The sequence below is a fragment of the Ammospiza nelsoni genome, chromosome 3, assembly GCF_027579445.1.
Source record: "Ammospiza nelsoni isolate bAmmNel1 chromosome 3, bAmmNel1.pri, whole genome shotgun sequence".
Classification (NCBI taxonomy): Eukaryota; Metazoa; Chordata; class Aves; order Passeriformes; family Passerellidae; genus Ammospiza; species Ammospiza nelsoni.
The window spans coordinates 31,207,309-31,229,852 of record NC_080635.1 but is presented as its reverse complement, the minus strand read 5'-3'; the positions used below and the strand labels follow the sequence as shown (position 1 = coordinate 31,229,852).

The 22,544-nt window shown below is 42.9% G+C and overlaps 1 long non-coding RNA gene across 1 annotated transcript; it reads right to left on the bottom strand.

The window, feature by feature from the left end:
• Window positions 1-85: 85 nt before the first annotated feature.
• On the bottom strand, window positions 86-19,203 carry LOC132070686 (uncharacterized). The gene is made up of 3 exons (XR_009418033.1): window positions 19,068-19,203; window positions 1,309-1,405; window positions 86-1,182 (listed from the first exon to the last, which is right to left on the bottom strand). It is a non-coding gene; the product is annotated as an uncharacterized LOC132070686 (long non-coding RNA).
• Between the last annotated feature and the right edge of the window lie 3,341 nt (window positions 19,204-22,544).

The following is a 22,544-nucleotide window of genomic DNA, read 5'->3' as shown; positions in this document are numbered from 1 at the left end:
AAACACCCTGAAAAGAGTCCTGGTGTAATTCCAGCAATTCAGAAGTTATATTAGCTGCTTTTATTAACTGAATGGCAGGTGATAAATACATTCAAAACTTAAATTTTGCATGACTTTTCTTTTGGACAAATTGCAATCCCCTGGCCTAGTGAATACAATGCCCTCTTTATATTCGGCTTTGTACTCACTGTGGTGTTCAGTTCATTGTGTAATCAGCAGTACCTTCTGTGATTATGCTACATCTTAGATATAAATCTCTAGGGGATAAAAGGACTTTTTTTTTTTTTTAATCTTACAACGATTATTTCAGTACAAAGACTCAGCAGGGAGGAAAACTGATATTAACTGTGTCATAAAAATACAGGTTTTATAATAGACTCCAAGAAGTATACCAGTGTAATATCTGACAGCACCTGTCCTCACAGTCAATGTGTAGACAAATTGTAGCATTCTCCTTATTGTATTGTAGTTACTGATACTGTCCATCACCAGAGGAACAGCCAAGAGAAGGTCTAAGCAAAGTAACCCCTTAATGCAACAATGAGCTTGTAGCCAGTTCACGCTAGAAATACATTCATATTCTCCTGGAAACTTTTATGCTTAGAAAACCAATGGAAATATTTAAGACTGCACTTTTTAAAATTAACTATATTTACTGGTACCAGATGTTTATCTCAATACTCAAATACATTATTTGAATTTTGCATAAAAACAAAAATAATATATCTGGTTCAACACAAAGGCTGTGGTGGCAAGAGCTGCTGTGTAAGGATGTAGTTTTAGTATAACCAGTTCATAAGGTTATGGTTAGTTAAGGCTGCATCTGTACATACTTTACTACAAAAGGATCACAGTGAATAAAGAGTGCATAAGATTAAACTGCTCAAAAGTATTTGCAGTGAACATTTTACATGGAGAACCTGGTGCAATAATGGGCTTTATTTCTCACTGTCAGCAGCTGTTTTGGGAGAACAAATGTCACTGCTGCTGGAAAGAGCCACTCTTAAATAACATTCCTGATATACGTCAGTGAGAGGGACTCTTCTTCATCTTCATTAATTTTTCCTTTTTGTTGAAGCAGTCAGCATGTGCAGCTGGGCATTTGAAAGTAGTTCTACTTTTTGGCTTTTCAGTATTCCCCACTGGAAAAAACTCCATCAACTTCATTGTTCTTACAAGTCCCTGCACATTAGTTCAAGCAGATGAAAATACAGGTGTTAGTCTACAGAAGTGATGACTTCCTTGTATTTTACTGCAGTGGCAGCCTCTTTCTTCAGTTAACTGAGACGTAATGCAAACACAATTCACCTGTTCTGGATTTCGGGGTGTGAGGTTTTTGAACCTCAGTTCTATGATTCTGTTCACCAACGTCTTCCCAGGAACTCTGCATGCTTCATCTTCCACTCTGAAGTTGAGTAAGGACAAAATAAGGCATGAAAACAGGAGGCAGAGGATGGCAAAGTGACAAATGCTTAGTGGTCACATCCACCTTGCTCTTCAAGTCAGATTGGATCATAGAATAGCAAAGAAGCAGGTAATTACTTGCCAAACAGCACCACCTTTTTTCACTTAGTACTACAGAAAACCATTTTGCTTTATGTTTGTGACTATACCTGTGTAGAGTTTGTCTGAGTCAATTCTGAACAGACATATGCAAAGAAATGAAACAGCACCGTCATAATAGGAAAACATTTTTGATGGATTATTTAGTAATAACTACATATTTTGCTACTGCACCTTCCTGTTTCGCAATATGCTGCTATTTTCTTTGGAAGAAAAACAAGCAGAACTTTATAAGACTAACTGTAAATTATTTCAAATTCAGTACGTGCATCTGAAGCATTAGGAAGAGATTACTGAAATTATATATAGTTTTTAAAGATGATGATGATGACTGCATCCTGTAACAACAACAGGGTTTTTGTTCTTCACCTAGTAGCAAGTGTTGATGGCAACGGTTTAACCATTAGCAGAATGTTCCTTTCTGCTAGGTTTGTGCAAAGCCAGTAACATGCAGTAGGATGCTCTGAGTTAATAAATTGTAGCACGGTGCAGTGACTGTGTAAGTAATGAGAATAAAATGATAGAGACCTACTCCTGTCTGTGGCTCTCCCTTCACAAAAGGACAGGTAACACCCACTGTTTCCTTGTTGCTTAGTCCCCTTTATTATTTTCTGAGTCGCAGAAGACGTTTTCCTTCCCTCTACCAGCATGCTCAAGGAGGATGGAAAACCAAATTCTAACTAAAGGTTATTTATAAAAAAAAGTTGATATGTCTGAAGGCAAAGTATTGAAGTTATGTGGGTATCAGAGATGCAACTCCAGACAGAGCTCTCCTTAGGGTTCTTGGAAGGAACACTTGGAAATTTTGGGGTGTTGTTATCTTTGTAGGATGTTTGGGATCTCTTTGAATCAAAAAGCTAAGCCTAATAAAATCCTAAAAAATAAAGAAAAGCACAGCTTTGTATCTTCCTTTGAAAGGGGTCTGCATGATCAGCGCTGCTGCTTTAAGCCAGCTCAATGAAAGGTTCACTGTTGACTCCTGAACTACCCAGTCTCATCTCTCTGCTTTTCAAAGGAGCACATAAATGCAAGAGTCTTAGAGGAGGGAGGGAAGAGTGTGAGCTAAGGCTAAGCTAAATTAATTCTTCATTCTAGCAATAATTTGTCTTTTTTCCCCCCACCTCCTCCTTCTGCAGTGTTTATACTACATTTGCTTTAGATTCCTGGAAGTTTCAGCTACACCAGTTTCTGGAGAAGTCTTTTAACATGCTGCATTTAGCAGCAGCATGAGGAAGGTGATGAGCTCCAGTAGGTTAAAATGAAAGTTAAATCACTGTTGGCCAGCACAAGAGTGTGAAAAGGATGGACTGTTGGTCCACAGTAGAGTGTGAAAAGGATGGCTACCTAGAAATGTTTCAGCTGATCCTCCTGTATGAGTTTTGCATCAATCCTTCTCATTTGCGTAGTCTGCCATGTGCACAGCAGACAGAGGTGTGACCTTTGTCCTGTCTGCAAGCAGACTTTGCCCTGTGTTACACACACCCACCCTGACATCTCTTTAGACCAGATAAGCAGCAGTTAGTTAGACATTCTGCAGCTATACACCTATTTTCAGGTCATTCTGTATACCCATTGTTTTCTCCTTCTGACTGTTTGGTCTTAGGTCTTGTCAAAAATAATAGTTCCACGTGTATTTCCTGTACATGGACCTATGTACACTGGAATCTTCTGGGACATCAAATGGCTGTAGCAGAGTGATGCTGCTGGAAGAAGCCAGCTTTCACTTCCTGCACATCCACATGTGTATTATCAGTCCTTGTCTGGCTTGTGTTCTGGGGAAAAGTAGCTTGTCCCCGTATCTCAATTTGCCTGTTTAACAGTAACTGCAGTTAAATTATTGTCACCTGCTATAGACTTCATCCTGGAACCACCCTCATGTTCATTTACAATTCCAGTACTAACACTTCCCTCGAGCAGGTGGAATGTCTGAGTGACTGCCAGCAGTTCTGATCTTTCTCCACAGTGTGTGTCCCACTGTCCTGGGGCACAGAGCTCTGAGGGATGACAGGAGTGTGCACCTGTGCAGGATCAGCAAGGTGGTGCTGATTGTATTCCAGCTGCCACCTTAACAGAGATCCTTTGCCCCTGAGGCAGCAATTCCTGCTAAATTACTGGGAGCAGGTAAATATGTACTATTTGAAACTTACTATCCAATAAATATCTATTTATCAGCCTGTTTCAGCACCCCTGCTGGCCTTCATTTCTTGATTTGCTGTGATTTCCATAAACTTTTCTCTGTCATCCCTTTTGCAAATTCCCCCTCATCAACTGTGATGCCCACTCTTACATCAAATTATCATATTCAGAGACAGAGTCTGTGTGAAGACAACAGGAGAGCTGATCCATATTTAAAGGTGCTGGGGCTTGTATTACCATCTGCAATGAAAACATAATTTGCAAATGTTAAATGATTGCTGCTCTTTAGTATATGAAACTCCTAGAGCTGTTTTAATACACTGGAGCAAGTAACATTAAGGCTGAGTTCTACTTGCAATTCAACCCCTTTCTTCCTTGCTCTTAACTCTGGACTTTCTCCCTCTGAGGAACCTTAGGCTAGCTTGATACTACAGCCTAGGAGATACACAGGAGATATGCAGGCAGTGTTTCATGGCACCTCTGCAAGTACCAAATACCCAACCAGACAAAGAACAAAAAAATTTCTGTTTTTCTTTAGTTCTTTCTTCTTCTTGTTAACCCAGTATTGTTATTCTGTGGATAAAACATAAAGCTATCAATCACTCATTTGCCAAGTAATGCTAAACATTTATCAATCACAGTGATTGCTTTCAGATTTTTAGCATGTGGTTGATACCGTAAGTTTGGTTTCTTTACACCAAGCTTCATGAAGAGCAGTGTTAACTACTGAAACAGGCAGATTTGACTGACGTAGAAACCACACATCAGGCAGACCTGAGTCAAGACTTCCTACCATGAATCAGAAGCAGTTCCTTGCCTTTGCTGTTCCACATGGAGAATAAAGGCAAAGCCAATTCTGCTGCCTCAGCTGACAGCCTGTGCCAGTGGTCCCCTGGGTCAGCAGCTGGAGGGGTGCTCTGTGCTGTGCCCCTGGCCCTGAAAGAGCTCAGGAGTCACAGAACCACCATCCACCAGTCCCTGAAGGCAGTCAAGCTGTACACTGTACCTTCTCTTTCTAAACGTGTTTGTTCTGCAGAACAATAAAATTGTTTATGAAGAGATGTGATGCATTAAACAAGACAATGCTGACCTGCAGTTGAATTGTGCATTCCAGGGTGGCTTTCTCTTAGCAGCTTTTGCCTGGTAGCATAAAGGTGGCTAAGGAACTTCAACAAGCCTATGGAATTTAAATCACTCCACAGGAACTGAAACAAACATTAGGCTTTATGTAGTCTGCATACATCCAGCAAGGCACAAAGATTAATGCTTTTATTTCACACCAGCCCTGATTCAGTCACTTAACACCAACACAGATCAGTTTCCCTCAGCCAACATTCAGCATCTTTCTAGAGTAAAGGCAAGAAGGATCAATCATTTTGAGAGCAGTCTGCAGATAAAATGTATCAGAGTTAAATATCTACTATAAGGATTACACAGTTTAGTGTAAAGTGTGCCAAAATAGAATTCTAATACTGCAATGCATTTCAAACACAACACTACATTTCTGATTTCTCAGAAAGCTCCATGTGAGCTGAGATTGGGGAATTAACAGCAGAAAAAACTAAAAGGCAATAGGCTTCCCACACTATATAATTCTTCACAGTAAGACAGTCTGACCCTTGCTGTTCTTACTGTTTATGGATTTCTTGGTGTAATTTTCTGTTTGAGAGAGCTTAACGGTGAACTACAGTTTGTGGATACTGTGTAATTCCATTGCTAGATAACTGCTGCTCCAAGTGTGTGAGAAGAATGAAAGCATTAAGTCTTAGAATGTCTAGTTTTTATCCTTGGCTAAGGGCTTCATCCCCTGAATATCAGAAAAACAGGCAAATCTAAAGTAGCAAATTTTGTCAAGGAGCCTGTGTAAACTGTGTGCACAGATTCCATCAGCATGTTAATTGAGAGCTGCCAGGTAAACAATCTGCAGTTTAAAAAAAGCCTCAGTGATACAGTGATTCACTGACTCCAGCCAGGGGCACATTCTTCTCGGCATGCTTCTGTTCCATATGAATTATCTGTGACTGCTGGGGCCCTGCCCATGCCAGCACAGCCACACAAACAGTACCAGCTTTGCACAGTCCACAAAGGCAGCTGAACTTCAAAGGTTTGCAACAGATAACGGGTTTACACAATGCTGCTCCAACCATCCTTTGTTTTACTCCTCTGCTGGCACACAGGGCTTACGGAGAAGCATAACAAATGTCTTTGTTTTGTGACGTGCCAAGCCAACTAAGACTTAAACACTGCACATAATTGTCCCCAAAATAAAAAGGATCTTTCCTTCTTGAGAATATGAAACCTGGTAACATTCCTTGAGTTGTGATGGGCCTACAACACTCACAGGGGAGTCTCACACAGGCATTATTTCTTCAGAGATGACAAACTTCGCAACCTTCACCTGCACACAGTTCAGCAGCTAGTTCATGTAATTTGGCCAGGAGAGAGAAGTAATACTGTGCTCTGAAGTATCCACCTATCCCAAATTTATCTGAATCTGGTAGCCAGCTCTGATAATGAGTTACAGTCCACAGCAACTTGCATGAAAGAATCAAGCTCCATTTCCGTGCTTGCCCACTCTAATTATGCCAAACCAGTAAAAGAAATGCCATTTCTGGTGTGACAGTCAAACAAGTCCCTTGTCACTCCAAAGTCAAAGGCAGCATCAAGGAGTTCAGATTGGCCAGGCCAGGCCGAGACCTGTGCACCAGCCTCTCCACGGAGAAAAGGGTACAACCCCCTGCTAGTGTGGAGGGAAGTCACTGTGACATTCCTGCAGTTACTTTGGTAGGCAGGACAGAAGGGCAGCCATGTGTAAGATTCTGTCAGTACAGCGACTGTGCAGTGCTGCCAAGGCACCTCCTGTGTGAGCTCCGTGCTCTGCCCCCACATCACTTGGCCATGACTTCCCTGTACTCTGCAGAGCCTCTCCTGCAGCAGTAGAAAGGGCTTAAGAACTCCTCTGCAATAACATCCACTCTCATTGTCTCATTCTCTTCTCAGAGAGTGGCAGATCAACACTGGCAAATGCTTGACCAAAAGCCCTCCAAGAGGAAGAAAAAAGACTAGAACTCCCTGTGCTACTTTAGACTGCTGAAGGCCATTTTGAAATCTTCCCCATTCTCCAAATCTTGTTTCAGGTCCTGAAAACCTGTCAAGCAAAGTTCAGTGAAGGGACACACATGCTCCACACAAGCCTACTTCCAACATCCCAACAGCTCCTGCTCAAAGTTCCAGGAGCGGCTCAGTATTTGATGGTACTGGAAAGTTTGGTGTGGGTGACATGGGATGCAAAACTTGGGTGGAATGTCCTCCTGACATACAACAAAGGAAGTTGCTATGCTGTTTTTGAAAACTGGCATGAACCAGCCTCTGTTTAGTGAGGTGACTGTGCCCATTTTATCATTTTGGACACAGAGCTTCCTGCAGAAGGCAAGTTTCAGTCAGTGACCTGATGTCTGGGTACAAGACCGTTCCTCAGGAACAGGAACAGTAAATCTGCCAGTTTCATTCTCTGCTCAAGCTGAGCCCTGCATCAGTGATTCCACAATGTCAAGGTGTGACATAAAATATCTGGCTCCATGCTGAACTAATGCTTTGACTCAGTATTTCATTTTCACAAGAAATGAAAAACAAATAGATATGGAAGATTACTGAGAGGACAGGTCACTAGCCAGGGTGATGGGGCTCTACATTACACTGACTTCTTACAAGCCATTCAGGTTTCCTAAGGTTAGCTGGAGTATCATTCTCCTCTTTCCCGCACTAACAGGGTGTTTGATTTCTCTTTCAATGTTGTAAACCTGTCAGATCCTCCCAGAGGTATTTGCCCTTTGGGAAAGGGATCAAAGTGTGCAATCCAATTTGTAAAGCACAGAAATACTTGCAAAAAAGTGCTGCATACAGGCTATTAAGAGGCTGTCTGTCAGTATCCATTTCAGAATAACCTGTGTGTAGCAGAAAGCAAAATAAGTGTGTGACCCTAAATACAAATAAAGTCAGTATGTGGCTCCTGAAGAAGAACATGAACATTGTTGACCCAGAACCTCAAGGGCACAGTTTAAAGGACTTTTCTTTCAGTTGTTTTAGCAGCCTTGAAAGTAGAAATTCTCCCCATCTCACATGGCTACTTCTCCAACAGTTCAGGTCTTTGGTAGCACTCCAATTTCACATCTGTGTTTATTAATAAAGTGGACAAAATGTATTGAGCTGCCACATTTCACAGCTGAGAACTAAAGCTGAGAATTCAGAGACCAAATAACTATGAAAACTTCTGGTATTTGGGTTGAATGAAACTAGATCCTAGCTAAATCAGAAGTTCCTGATTGTTATCCTGACCATTAAGATTCCTCCCAATTCCACTGGTATTTAAAGAAAACCTCTCTGCAAATGCTGCAGCATCACAGAAATTACACAAGACTTCTGTAATAGAACTTTAAAAATCCCAAACAAATATCAATGCCATGAAAATGCATTTGCTGCCATCTCTTTAGACAGCAAGGACCAAGTAACATGATGTCACCTTTCATAAAGGGTTTTAGTTGGGTACTGCTAATAGCAGTTCTGTGGGCTGAAATCAAATGCACAACATCATGCAGCCATGTTACAACAGCAGAGTATATGGAATTCTGCTCAAGTGCTGTGGGAGACACAGCGAGCAAAAGAAGAAACCCTTCTTTACAGCAACAAGGGGGTCTCATGCCAGGAGAGAGGCAGCCACCCTGAGGGCACAGCAAACAGCTGGGTGGCTGTGGTGGCACTGACCATCCCTCCACTCCACACAGATGCTAAAGCAGCTCTGAACTTCCCTGGGGCATCGCTCAGTGTGCAGCGCTTGCCTTGCAAAGGCACTGCTCAAGCTGCCTTGCAAACCTGGCCAGCTGAGTTAGGCTGTACTTGTCCACGTCAAGTCTGGTTGAATTCCTGCCACCAATTTAATCTGTGGGTCTTGGGCACATCCAGTGCTGAGATCTCCTGACTGCAGATTTACAGTGCTCAGCACCTGAGTATCAACACATTACTGCCACAATGCCATAAAGACAGCAGCAACACTGACCAGACTTCAGCAAAGCCTTGGCTTGTATCTCATATTTGGCAGAATTGCCATTTATCAGGTAAACAATGCCCAGCCTTTCCCTGCTGAGCCTCACAGCCCTCCTCTGGCCCCAGCAGAGCCAGTGCTTTGGAATAAAGACCCTTTCCTGCTGAAAACTGGGCTAAGTCTCTTCTGCCCTAAGATCACCAGGCCACAGTGATTGCCAGCTGCTGAGCTCTGTTGTTATCTTTGCTTTTAAAGCACTCTAGACAACCACAATGCTGCACAAAACATACTCATTTATTTAGCCAAATTACATTAGCCCTGCCTATTACACTGATGCGGCCAAACTGACATTTTTATTGATCCAGGTAGCCTGTTCTATGTACCTTCTTCATTATTTTCTATTTGTCCAATTAAAGGAAAAGGAGAGAAGAAAAATAGGCTGTGACAGAACCCTGAAACAGCTTGAGTATTCATGTGGAACAACTCCCCACCTTTTCTTTCAGATAAGCACATCAAAGTACACCAAGAAGCTCTCAATCTCTAAACCAGATGATGTTCTAGTTTATTGGGCTCTAAAATAAGCCCTTTCTTCAAATAGATAAAAAACTGAGATTTGCTTGGTAAGGCAGTCAATAAAAGAGTTTCAAAGCACATTTTCCCTTTCACATCACCCTGTTCTTATGGAAAATGAGAGGCACTCTGTCTCTCTGTTAGGGTTTCTCTACCCACGTTGCTGATCTTTTCTGCTGAAGATTTTCTACTTGAGAAGAATCCAAGAAGCCATCCCCAAGAGAAAGTACAAATACTTCCAACAGTATTTCCCCCTCATGTAGCAGGTGAAAGACACACAGGGAGCTCTTCCTCACTGCTACTCCCCTACAACACACCTCATGAGAAACAAAGGGAACAAATTAAGCAGATGCACCTTTTGCATCTGGTACCACCCTCATCTGCTAAACAAATCAAAAAACAAGAACTGCGTGCAAGAACTAGGACAACTCAGCTGATGTGCCCGGCCTCCATTACTGTACACCCTAAATAATGAATTTCCTGCAGCCAAGAATAACTAAAAAGTCATTTTGAATAAACAGGAAAGCTGGGGAAAATGAGCCTGCTAAATTGAATTCAGAATATTAAACCTGGATTTTTGTTGTCAGATTTTGTGGGCAACTTAAAAAGACACCATGAAGAGCTATGAAGTCAATATTCTTTCTTTTACAAAGAAAAATCCAGACAGAAGGCAGCTGCCAATAAGGTAGCATTTGTTTTAGTCACATAAATAATATCTTCCATAACCTCCATGTCTTGATGTCAACAAATGACAGTAATAGAAGATTACAGCAGGTCTGGATGAGCACAGAGGTAACTCCAGGTCTCCAGTGATGGGTGGGTGAGCACTGTTTGACAGATGGCCTGAAAACCTGTGCAGTGCTCAGCTCATTCTGAATGGCTGCTCTTTACTGTGGAATGGAAAGGGCACGTGTTGACACTGTGCAGGAATCAGAGGGACGTGGTTTGCATAACAGCTCTATTCCTGTGTTTGCTTGTTTTTAAATGAGGCGTGGGAACTTGTAATCCAAAAGTTTTTTAAATGCTCTCCCTTTTTATAGCTTCCTTTCTCAGCTGCCAACATGTTTTATATCTACATGCTTTGAGAATTTCCATAGCTGTTACATGCAATAGCTTCAGCAGCAGTTGTGGGGTTGTTCAGTGGTTACAGACATATTCAATTAGTTAACATGGAGAAAGCTTTGGTCCTAATTTGTTCCATTTCTGTCTTCTCCAATACCTTTCCACTGAGATCAGAATTCCAGAAGTCGAGTCAAACTGTGCAAGTCAGTCAATGTCAGATGCTGAACCAAAGTGCTTTTTTGAATAGCAAAAAGAATTTTTTCTTCTTTCATTAATTACAGCAATGCAGCACCCCTTTATCTTTCTTTCCTCATCATCCAAAGAAGACAGCTGAGATGCATATGTTGGCTAGGCTCTCCTCTCTCATTTGGAATCATTTAATGGTTTTGTAAAACAGGCACCCAGCAGGCAAAAAAAAATTAGCCAGAAAGTTTTCCATTCAAACACAAGTTTGGTTACAATGGTTAATCTTGGGCCCCCGCCCTCTGTCTCTCAAGCAATTCTGTCGTTTAAGATGCAGGTGAAAATGTGCAATTAGTACCTATTTCTCAGTGGTAGCTGAGCTGACCTACCTTGTACATGCCATTTTTCCTCCCTGATGCAAGAGCATAGCAACATCTTAACTTCAGCAGCATAAAGGGAAGATCAAGTCAATTAGTGGCAAAAGGAAAAAAGAGCACTTCCTCTTATATGTAAGAAAGGGAGAGCAAGTACTGCACAGATTAGGTGGCTCATTACATTCTTTTTCATCTTAGATTTTAAAAGGCAGCAAAAATGCTAATATATCATCAGAAGTATTTTCTAGGAGTTTCTGCAGTCAAGCCAAAGTCTAAATGTAACAAAGAAGAATTAGAAATCCCACGCAAAGCCTTGGTGCCAAATGATTCCTGATCAGAGCAGTGAAATGCTTCACGTGGCATTTAGAATGCCACAAGCATCAGAGATCTGCCCTTTGGAGATGATATAAGGCATCAGAACACCTCATTATTCTTTACACTAGAAAAATCCAAACGTTCACTCTGCTCCTGAAATTTTACTGCTAGATGTAACCTCAATTGCAAAGAGCCCAAATCACAAACAATTTGTTCTTTCAAAAAATAAAACCTCTAATATGAAAAATACTCTTCTCCTGCTGAGTTGCCTACACACAGGTAAACAAAGCCTAATCTTTTTCATACAGGAAAGTCATGAAATGCGTGGATTAAAGAGAGACTCATCACTATCCCTCTGAGCACGCTGGTAACACTGCACCTTTCTTTGGCATGAAACAACCCAGTCATTTTCAAATGAGATTTCTGTCTCCATCCTGAATGGAGCTGCAAGTGATTGAGTTACTGTGGTGTACAGTGGATCAGAGCTTGTCCATTGAGCAGCAGCAGCCAAGGCCATGGTGTGCCCTTAACCCATTGCAAATGCAAAGTAAAACCACTTCCACACGGCCTAGCTTAACATCTTGTACTAAGGACCCATCTATCACCAGCACTTCAGTAATTCTTCACATGCATTTTCCTCCTCTTGCAAACACAGGCCTTCACACACAGTACCCCAAACATTTGTTATCATAGGAATGGAGATTTAGGGAGGCAGCACTGAAGCTGTTTACATGGAAATTTGAACAGGCCATGCAGAGTAAGATTCTCCCTGCCTTGGGAAGTTTTTAAGTGCAGCATAAACCAGATGCAATTTTCATGTAGTGCATGAATGATGGCACTTCCACAAGGACAACATCCCCTGTTATCACAGCAAAGTGCTGTCTGCCCCTGAAGAGAGAGGAATGCCAGCTTCTCCATCAAAGAACTACACTCCTTGCAGCACAAACTTTTCCCTCTGCATTCTCCCACCTAAGAACTGACCAGATTTGAACCTGCATTATCGCACAAAATTTAGCAGAGTCACAGCCTGTGGCAGACAGCCAGCATGCCAATCAAAATGCTACTCTGATCCATGCAGTCAGTGTCTTTTTCCCAGCTTGACTGATTGCCTTTGAGCTGGAGCCTCAACTCCAGTGACATCTTCAAAGAGACCAGCTGTGAGATATTGCACTGCCCATGTCAACAGTCTGGCACTAAAATGGCTGTGAAATCCCACTGCATCAGAATGGGACATTGATACTGTAGCCCCACAAGAAGATGTGTACTAGAATGGGAAAACAGGACACACAAAAGGAATACCACATTTGCTGATGTTAAATGGCAGTCACCCAAAGTGTCATCCCTCTTTTCCTTCACCTGTGCAAGTCCCAGACAGATCAAATAACTTTCTGGAAGGTCACTAGTCAGGAAGAGAAGGATTCAACAGCCAGTATTTCAAAGCCAGCCTGACTTGAAACATTCAGGGCACACCCTCATGTTTATATCATGGTCCATTATCCTTGGGTTAGAAGACACCTCCCTAGACCACAAAGTCTTTGGGATTCTAGATTAAATACAGGGATAACACGGCAGAATGCAAGGAGCACAGGCTTCACAAGAGGAGTTTCTCAAGAACACACATTTTACACAACAGAGATTCAGTGTCCAGGCTTCAGGAACCCTAATCCTTCAACACTGCAGCCACCCCAGCCCACTGACGATGCAGAGGAACAGTACAAACACCTGTAAAAAGATTTCAGCAGGTTCATGCTGCGCCTACCTGACCAGCTGCAGGCACTGAGGCAGAAGTCAGCAGCAAGGTTTGCTGGCAGGAATGGTGTGGGATGGCAAAGGGGCCCAGGCTAATAAACCTGGGCTAATAAACCTGTCCCTGGCACCGTGGAAGCGTGAGCTGCAGTTGCGGCATGAAGGAAGCCTGTGGGAGTCCTGGGTGACATGGAGATGGGAGCAGCAGTGTGTGCCTAAGAAGCACCTGGGATCCCACAGTCTGGTTGGCAGAAGCAGTGTGAGGGCTCTGAGGGCTCTCTTGGTTTGTTGTTGACCCAGGTGCTTATGTTCTACTGACACTTGTCCTTTTAATGTTACAGCTTTCTTCACATCTCTACTCTTACATCAGGGATGACCTGGACCTGTCAGCACTGCTGAAGAAGACAGACATATAGACAATTACTCAAAAGAGCAGACCGCTGTCTAGATTTGGACAGTGAAGGGAATTCTGCTTCAGCTTTCCCATGAACAGCCAGGTGATCAGAAAACAAATGAGAAAAACAGAGGTGGGGTCACAGGGTGAACCTAAACAGGAGAGCTCCAGTCCAACAGCAGCTGCACACAGCAATCACACTCACTCTCCCTCTCCCAGGTGTTTTTTATACTCAAAAGCTGGGAGCAGTCAGAGTTGTGATCACTGCCCTTGGTAAGAACTGGGCATGAGCATCTCAGTGGGAGAACACATCTCAGGGTAAAATTAGCAGCTCTTCTGTAGATGCTCATCAGACTCTGCATCTTGAGAGACCCAAGATGGAAAGTATAAAACCCCTGTTAGATCTGCAATTTTCTGCAGTAGAGGAGCTGTAAATTGAGAGACATTCAGCATATTTTTATCATCTTAGCAATAAATAGGCGGTTTAGCAGCACTTCACCCTCCCTTAGAGCACCCCCTTCAGCCGAGCTAAGCACTGTCCCTGAAGCTCAGGTGGCATTGGGCTAGGAGGAAATCCCAGAAGGAAGTTCTTCCTTCCCCCAAAACACTAGTGAAAGCCCTGCTTGATAGACTACACAAAGAATGCAAGGGTAATCCTGAGTGGCACAGAAGCACTGCACAGCCACAAGATGCCAGACACTACTTCCTAAAACTGCTTCTGTAGGTGTAAAATCAACAGAAAAGCTCGCTCCACACCTGCTGTGGTTTAGTTGGTTTGGCCACAGGTGACCAGGCTGTACAATACAATATTCTACATATATTCTATACATGCTGGGCTTTCCTATCACTGCTGCAAATTCCTCAATAAGCATGTCTGGAAGCAGAAATAGAAAGCTGAGTTTACCACAAGGTGTTGGGACCTTGTCATAGTGAGGTCTATCTACATTCCATTTGTCACCTCTGTTAGAGCAAGGGGCTGGCCACTATTTTCCTCTTTCTCTCAGCCTACTGGCTCCATTTACATTACTGCCTCACATAAGGCAACAGCCTTTACTCCTTCACAGTTCAGTTACCTCCACTCTGCAGATTTTTGTCCTAATGTTGAGGCAAACTTAATTGCTCATCAAGTCAAGTGTGCCTCAGGCTCTTTAAACACAAAGAGCCTGTGCTGCCCTTTAAACACAAAAGTAGTCACACAGTAAAATCTACAGTGTCACTGAGAAAATTCTGCAGGTCTCATCTTCAGTGCATTGCCTACAAAATATATGACAATGGTTGGATGGATCATGCTGTTCCAACACTGGTCTCTCCCCAAGCTGCAATTTTCATTCCCCCCTTCTACTGTTATTCTGCATTACTCTGGCCCCTATCCCTCTATTTTTTAACAATTGTTCAAAGGTTTTTGGGACAGGGCTTAACTTTTCATTACATACAGAATACAGTGTCGAGTCTGATTGGGGCCCTTAGATGCAATGATACAAAATAATAATAATAGCTGCAGAGCAGTGGTAATATTCTGCAGTTGTAACGGGCATGCTGGAAAGATTACTTGATGTTTATAAAGCTTTTTCAGACTCTTAGATGAAAGTCAAGCTAGTGATGCACAGGATTTATTATTCTATTCAGCACTTCAGTATCCAAGGCTAGCATCTATTCTAGTTGAAAAAGATCTTTACTGTATTGTAAAATGGAAACAAAATGAAATATATACAGTGCATGGTGCTTTATATATAAGGCACAGGCAGCACAGGAACAGAATTTCATTATTGAAATGGATGTAGCTGAAACTGTTACACACAGTAGGCAAAAGACCAGATTCAATGACCTCTTATTCCATTTAATCAAAATTGTTAGTATATGGTTTTCCAAAGGCCAAAGAAAATTTCTGGTTTTTTTTTTTCCTTTTCTTTATTACATATTTCATCACTTTGTAATAAACCTTATGATGTGAATCTCAAGCAGACTTGACCAGCAAAGAAATGAAAATAAAGCACATGTAGGCTTAGCAAACAAAGCCAGGGTTCTCCTGTAATACCCTGTGCATTTAACCAGCAGTTCACAATCACTGGAGGCTGCACTCCCTCTCTCCCCTCCCAAGTTCCTGCTCATTTCACAGCATCCCCCCCTGCTCCATTTAGATGTGAGCTCCCCCCTCCCGGCCTGCGCTTGCTGAGCACAGGGGGAAGGCGATGCTGTTTTAATGGTGCTGGTTATGCTGTACGTGGTCTTGCTGTTTCTAGGAATAGACATGCTCAGACATCAATTAACATCTAATTGCGGGAATTAATCTTGTTCCTCTGCCTCAGACACCACAGAGATCAAACCAAGCCCATTTGCAGCTCTATTTTTAATTTACTGGAATTATAGTTTTTCCCATCCAGTGAAAAATAATTAAGTGACACGCTGTCCAGAGAATACACAGTTCAGGGATCTGGGTGTTCAGGAAGAAATGAACCAAGCCAGAAAAGATCATAACTATTTGTGCCAAAGCATCTTTGTTACTGCAAGTCTTTCCTCTGTTCACACCTTCTCACCAGTATTTCTCTTCACACCTTCCTGCTTGAGTGATCCTCAGAGAGACATTGAGAACCGTGACCGTGCCTTGGGAAGGAGCTGGATTTACCACCCTAGCAGATAATCCCTACTTCTCAGGGTCAGCCTGTGCACAAGGGCAAAACAAGAGTGGAAAGACAAAATAAGGAAGTGGAGGGAAATATTTTAAAAACAACATCCACCAATGCCAACCAACCAAAATCAAGCAAAATGTTTTTGCAGCTTTGCCTCAAAGCAGTCACTCATCTTCCTTATTATTTCTTGAAGACAGACACTGCAGGCCACAGACAAGGCTTTGTACTGTATTTTGCAATTTTTTGTACCAAATGGAGCAAAGCAGCTTTCAGCAGACAGCTCCCAGTCTTAAGATCCTGCCCCAGTTTCCTGTACACATCAGCAAGGATGGCTCGAGCGTGGCCAGTGAAGTTAGGGTGGGAACAAACTGGATTATTTAGCAAGAGAAGAACAGAATCCTACACAATAGGAGTGAACCTGCTACTATCAGAAAGCTGAGCTGTAAAATGCTGTGTGTCACACAAGACTGCACTCTGGGACTGGGTCACAGCACCTTCTGTGCCAGACCTAAAGCAGCTGAAGCAGGCATTATGTCCATGTACAATGCAGAGTGCCAATCTATATTTATGGAAAGTTCTTTGATGGTTCCAGAAAGAGCTGAACCACTCTTCCTCATTCCTAGGTTAAATGAGCAATGTCCTAGGTTAAATTCCAAGGTCAACTGGCATGACATGTAGCATCACTCATTTTTACTGCCTGTGTCAGTCCAATTATTTTCTTAGCTCGTCAGCATGAGAGACCTGAGCTGATCTCACCTGAGGCCATCACCCCTTTGCTTCCTTTTTCTATCATTTGCCAAATTCAGCATGCCCAGTAATAAATAACATTGAACCCCTCCTCTTACTTCCTCTTGCTTGAGGAGAATGTGGAACACTCCCACTCCATAGCAGCTCAAACTCCACCCAGAAGTGCAGTTTAAGAAAAAGCTGCATTGGTGAAGCTCTCTGCCACCTTTACTGTAGACTGTCTCTCCCTGTGCGAGGAGCCCATTTGGAGGTGATGAACATCAGTCAGCCCCACACCCAGAGACATTTCAGAATTCCCTCCCCAAAAAAGGGTGTGGAGGAGTACCACCACCACTCCATTCGCACTCACAGATTTTCCAAAATCCCACATTCTTACTTCCAAAAAGAAGAATGGTTCCCAGAGCTTTGGCAACCAGACCCATCATTCCCACACTGCATTGTAGTCATAAACATGACAAGTGTTGGTGGAACACCAACATGCCACATCACACCTGACTGAAGAAACTTCTGGTTCCTTTAGAAGGGGGAGATGCTCAAAAACAAGACTCAGTTTGGTGATACTTTCCTAGGAAAAGGTCAAATTTGCACATGCTTATGTGTGAGTGAAGGGCAGAGGCAGGCTGTGAGTAGCAATCTGTGCTAAGAAGTAAGACAAAAAGAAAAAATGCATTTATTCAATGCACATCATTAAGCACTTAATTTACATTCCTACCAAGCAGCAATAAACATCCTTCTGCTGCTTCCCATTTCCCCTCCCCCCAGTATTTCCATTAGGAGCTCAGCTGGAGGCAAGGAAGGAATGGGAGAGGAGGGAAATAGAGAACCTAATTCCATCTATCTAGTTCTCAAAATACTGATACATTATTCTGCCAATACACATTACCTTGACTCATGACCTTTGTGCCCCCAGCAGTCCTTACTGCTGACAGCAGAGCCTCCAACTACAACACCACATCTCAACAACAATTTGACTCACTTGGCACTTCTTCCACTACCTCATTTCTGGAGTTTGCCCCTCTTCCTCCCAGTTGCATCCCCCCCAAGCCACCAATAATCCACACCACTGCAATCCAGTAACTTTATACAGCAAGAAAAAGTAACACAATTAGTGAGAGAGCTGAAAGAATCCATTCTCTACTGTCTCATCCTACCCTACAGTAAATGTACTTTCTTAGCAGATGGACATTGCAATGAAGCAAGAACATAAAGAAAAACAAACCCTTCCCAGCATAAAGGTCTTCTGTCCAGGTGAAGCCCCCACAAAACACATGAAGTAAGGACCATTCTATTTGCATGATATTTACCTGACTTGCAACCCACACAGAATTTTTTTGGTGTGAAAAAGCTCTGGCTATCAAGTGCTAAATATGTCCTAGGGCACAGAACATAAAGAAAACAACTTTAATGTAAACCCTAAGCACAAACCAGCATTTTTAAAAGTAAGCCGTGCCCAAACAAAAACATTTTCACATTCAGAGATTTTCTTTCTTTTGCTCTTCAAAGGCAAAGCAACTGATCCCAAAGCCACCAGGCTATTCCTTCAGAATAATGGATACACACTCAAACTCAAGAGTAACAAACAGGTACAGTTAGAGTGGTGCAAACATGAGAAAAGAAATCAAGTAGCTAAACACAACACTGGTTTGGGGAACGTGCCCCAGGCATGGATGCTCTGCTGAAGCACACCAGCACTTTAGATGGCTTTTGTTGAGAGCAGCCAAGGATTTACTGAGCAGGAGAAAAGGGTGTTTAGAAGAAAGACTGTAGTATCCCATTTCTGACTTAAGCTGCAAAGCAAATAAATGTGTGACTTGCATTCCTACCTCAGTTTTCCATTTATATAATCAGGATACTAATATTCAGACACCTTCAAAAATATTTTACTATCTTTGTTTGGCAGTTGCAACATTAATTAAGTTTGTTCATGCTAGTCACTTCCATCATACTCATTAGCTCTACTTGAAGACATCACATCTTTATTAGAGACACCAAAACTGCTTCATAAATTTCAATTACCTAGTACAAATCATTATTACTATTATTTTATTAACTCTTGTGTAATTGCCTGTTGTGCATACAATTACAAAGTTAATATATGCAAATCCAACTTTTTCTTTCTGTAACTTTTATCTCCATATCTGGCACATATGTATGCTTACATAATTTTTCCATTAGTTTTAAAATCTCCATCCTGAAATTTTGACTGTGCTCACACACTGGCATGATTCAGACCTTAAAACATTATTTTTTAATGACCTTATTATTACCAAAGCAGCCATTTGTATCATTCAAAAAAACAAAAATCATCTTACCATTCAGATGTATATGCAGAAATATCCATATTTACAGGAAACCTCGAAAAAGAGGAGCAGATCATTATTTCTTTGATTTTTTTTTTAAGAAGAAAACAAAGCCACCTAGTTGGACTCTAGGCATAAGGTATCAAGAGCCCAAATTACTAACCCACAGCTTTCACTCAGCTGTTTCTTATTAATGGCAATGGTCTGCTTTTACAGAGCACCTGAGGACTGAAAATATGCACCTGAGAGAAGGCAGCACTGAGTTTTGAGCATTATTCCAGGGACTGCTATTAACTGGTAAAATAACTACGTGTTCTCAGAATTTTGGGCACTCGGGCAACTGAAGTATTTCATGTAGATGCCAAATTTTCTTTTCTCATGTATTATTTTCTGGATGATGACACAGGTAACAAGTACTGTGCCTCTCTCCCTGTAAACTGCAGGCTTAGAGTATTTCTGGGAGCAGAGAGAGATGTGACTTTGAAAGTTGTGAAGTTGCAAAGAGAACAGTCTCTCACTTGCTGCACAGTTTCTCTGACAATGTGCTGTATACCAAGATGATACCTTCATCTCAGCTCCTACAATGAGGATGCATTAAGGAAGAAATAAAAGCTCTCTTCTCTTTGTAGGCATTTCTGCTCAGTAAAGAACTCCAGACAGTATCCCAAATATTTCCTAATTAAACATTTGAACTCTAAAAAGAGACATGATGGATGATGAACCCTTCCACTCACAATTTCCTACTGGTTAGATCTATCTTGTGGAGCACTGTTCTGCAAACACTGTTCTGGAAGTAATTTCAAAGCATCTTTAAAATACTGTTCTGGAAGTCATGTTGATATACCCAGCTTTTCCTACAGCCCATTCAAGAAGCACAAGTGGGATTTGTTACAGGTTTCAGACTCAGCCCCAAGGAGAAGGGATTTTAAAAGAAAACCTTTTTGGCATTTAAAGTGCTGTACTTCATTGTGCTGAATTGGTTTTGGTATCTAGCTCCTATAAACTGACATAATGAAGCTGTACGTGCCAGCTTTCCTTGAACTAAACGAGCATCTGAAGGTAAACACAGCAAGTTGTTTTTAAAACGAAAAACGTGGAGGGAAAAGGGTACAAAACTAAATTGATGGGAAGGCGAAAGCACCTTTCATTGTAATATTACAATGAAATAAGAGATTTCAGGTAAGACTATAGTGGTTTTACCAGGCAAGGACGAGCAGTTTCTCTACAGACCCCAAACCTCTTGGTGCACGGCACAAAGGAGCGACTGACACCCACGAGCCGCGACACACGGCGGGCCCCAAGAACTGCACAGGAAATCATGGAACCACGACTGGAAAAGGCAGGAAAACAACAGGCAGAAACCGAACGAGTAACAGGGCACCTCTTGTAAATAACCGTAACAACGATGGAATTACTGTCAAATCAAATTATACCAATTACAGATGGTAGGATGCAGCTGCAGAGCCGCCTGGTTGCTCCAGGCGGAGCGGGCGGCGGGCACCTCTGGCACTCCGAGCAGCCCTTTCCCTCAGCGGGATAAATGGCAGCCGCACTGACACATTTCACACCCTGGGGTTTGAGCCCGGCTCTGACGGCAGGCCCCGGCAGGACGAGGGAAAGCCGAGCCGCCCGTGCTGCCCAGAGAGAGAACACCTCGCCCGAGGGGCCCCGGCGCCGCCTCCGCGGCTCGGCGGTCTGCGGCTCCCTCTGCCGGGGCCGAACAGCGCTGCCATGGCGGCCCTGGGCGGGGGCAGTCCCGGCACAGCCGTCACTCTCTCCGGCACAGCTCTCCCTGTCCCCAGCGCTGCCATGGCAGCCCTGGGCGGGGGCAGCCCCGGCACAGCTCTCCTTGTCCCCGGCACAGCTCTCCCTACCCCAGCGCCCCGGCTGGCTGAGGGAGGGCCCGAAGGTGCCGGGCCCGGCCAAGGGGAGCCCTTGCGAGGGGCCTCGGCCGGGCAGGGGGAAAACGCTCGGGGTGCGGCTGCTGGAAGAGGAGCGGGCCTGGAGGAGGAGGGGAGAGAAGCGGGGACCGATGTTGGAAGTGCAGCGGGGGCGGGCCGGAGCCCGGCTGTGAGCCCGGGCAGGGAGCGCGGCTCTCCCGGTGCCTCCCGCGGGAATCCCGCCCGTGGCCCTGAGGAGGCCCGGGGCGAGGAGTGCAGCCCTGTGCCTGGAATTCACCGGGTATCTGATCTGATAAAGCACCTTTCCTGTAACAAGCATTCTCTTTTCCATCTTGAATGGTGTCTTTCAATAAAATAAGTTGTTTTTATCGTTTATTCTGTCTGTACAAAACACACCAGATTTGTGGCTAGAGATAAAGCTATAGCAAAGTACAATGTTTAACAAAGATATCAAAGGGTTTCCCACAAAGCAATGCCCAATACACGCTTCACATTACTGATACTAAGGAAAGAAATTGATGGCCATTGTAGATTATCCATCTCTACAGAGAAAAGAACTTTCCCCAGAAGTTATTAATGCAAAATTACACCTGTCACCCAAAATGCCCAAATCGGTTCTTTCAGCTGTATTTTGCTAAGGATCCTAAAACAAAGTAGTAAACCCTTAAATACATCCTTGCATTAAGCTCACAATGTCAACCTTAATATGTCATTATTGCCCTTCTGGCCAGTGGACATCAGCCAGCATTATGTGGATATCAGAAAGCATTAAGTAGTTTGTAGGTTGCTTTCCCTTTAATCTTTCCTAGGCAGCATTTCCTTGGGATACACTGCAAGAAATTATGTAAAAGAAACAAAACTAAATATTGCCTCAACTTCTATTACACTGTGAAGCTCATATTGTAGCTCAGGTAAATCTTCATTTGAGGTCTTGTCTTCACAAACTGTTCCTTAACTCACCTGCTTTTATTTTTTAATAAAATTGTCTTTAAAATGTATGTGGAACATTGGAGGGGGAAAGGTATACAAGGACAGAAAGTGCACTGTCAGCCAAATAAGCCCCTAAATGCAATAAATAAATAATGAGGGGAAGCAGAAGGCCCTGAAACATGGGGCCATAAAGATGCGGGAATGCCCAGGAGAGCAGTATTGTAAAAGAGCAAACACTACAGCTTTGCTTCCAGACAGCCACCCAGCAGAGGGGATGTGGAAGAGAAAGCTGCCACTGCTGAGGGCAGATGCAGTGAGACTCCAAGTGCACTTCCAGGACTAGAAAAATTAATGCTTCACAGAGGAGTCAGATGCTAATTGCAGGTCACAAGGGAAAGGAGAATCACTTCCTACTTGCAATGATGAGCCCTGTGAAACTGTCCTAGAAAGATCAGGGAGTCTGCCATTTCAGATCATTAAAAATCTGTGATGCTGCTCTGGAATGACTAAGCCAATTCAGGGAAATCAGGAATTGTCCTCTTTCTTTCTTTCCCTTCCTTCAAGATGAGAAGGACAATACTCACCTTTTCAAAATGTCATATGTCCAACATTTGTTGGAAATCTGATGCTGTCATTAAACTGTTAGATCCAAGTTGAT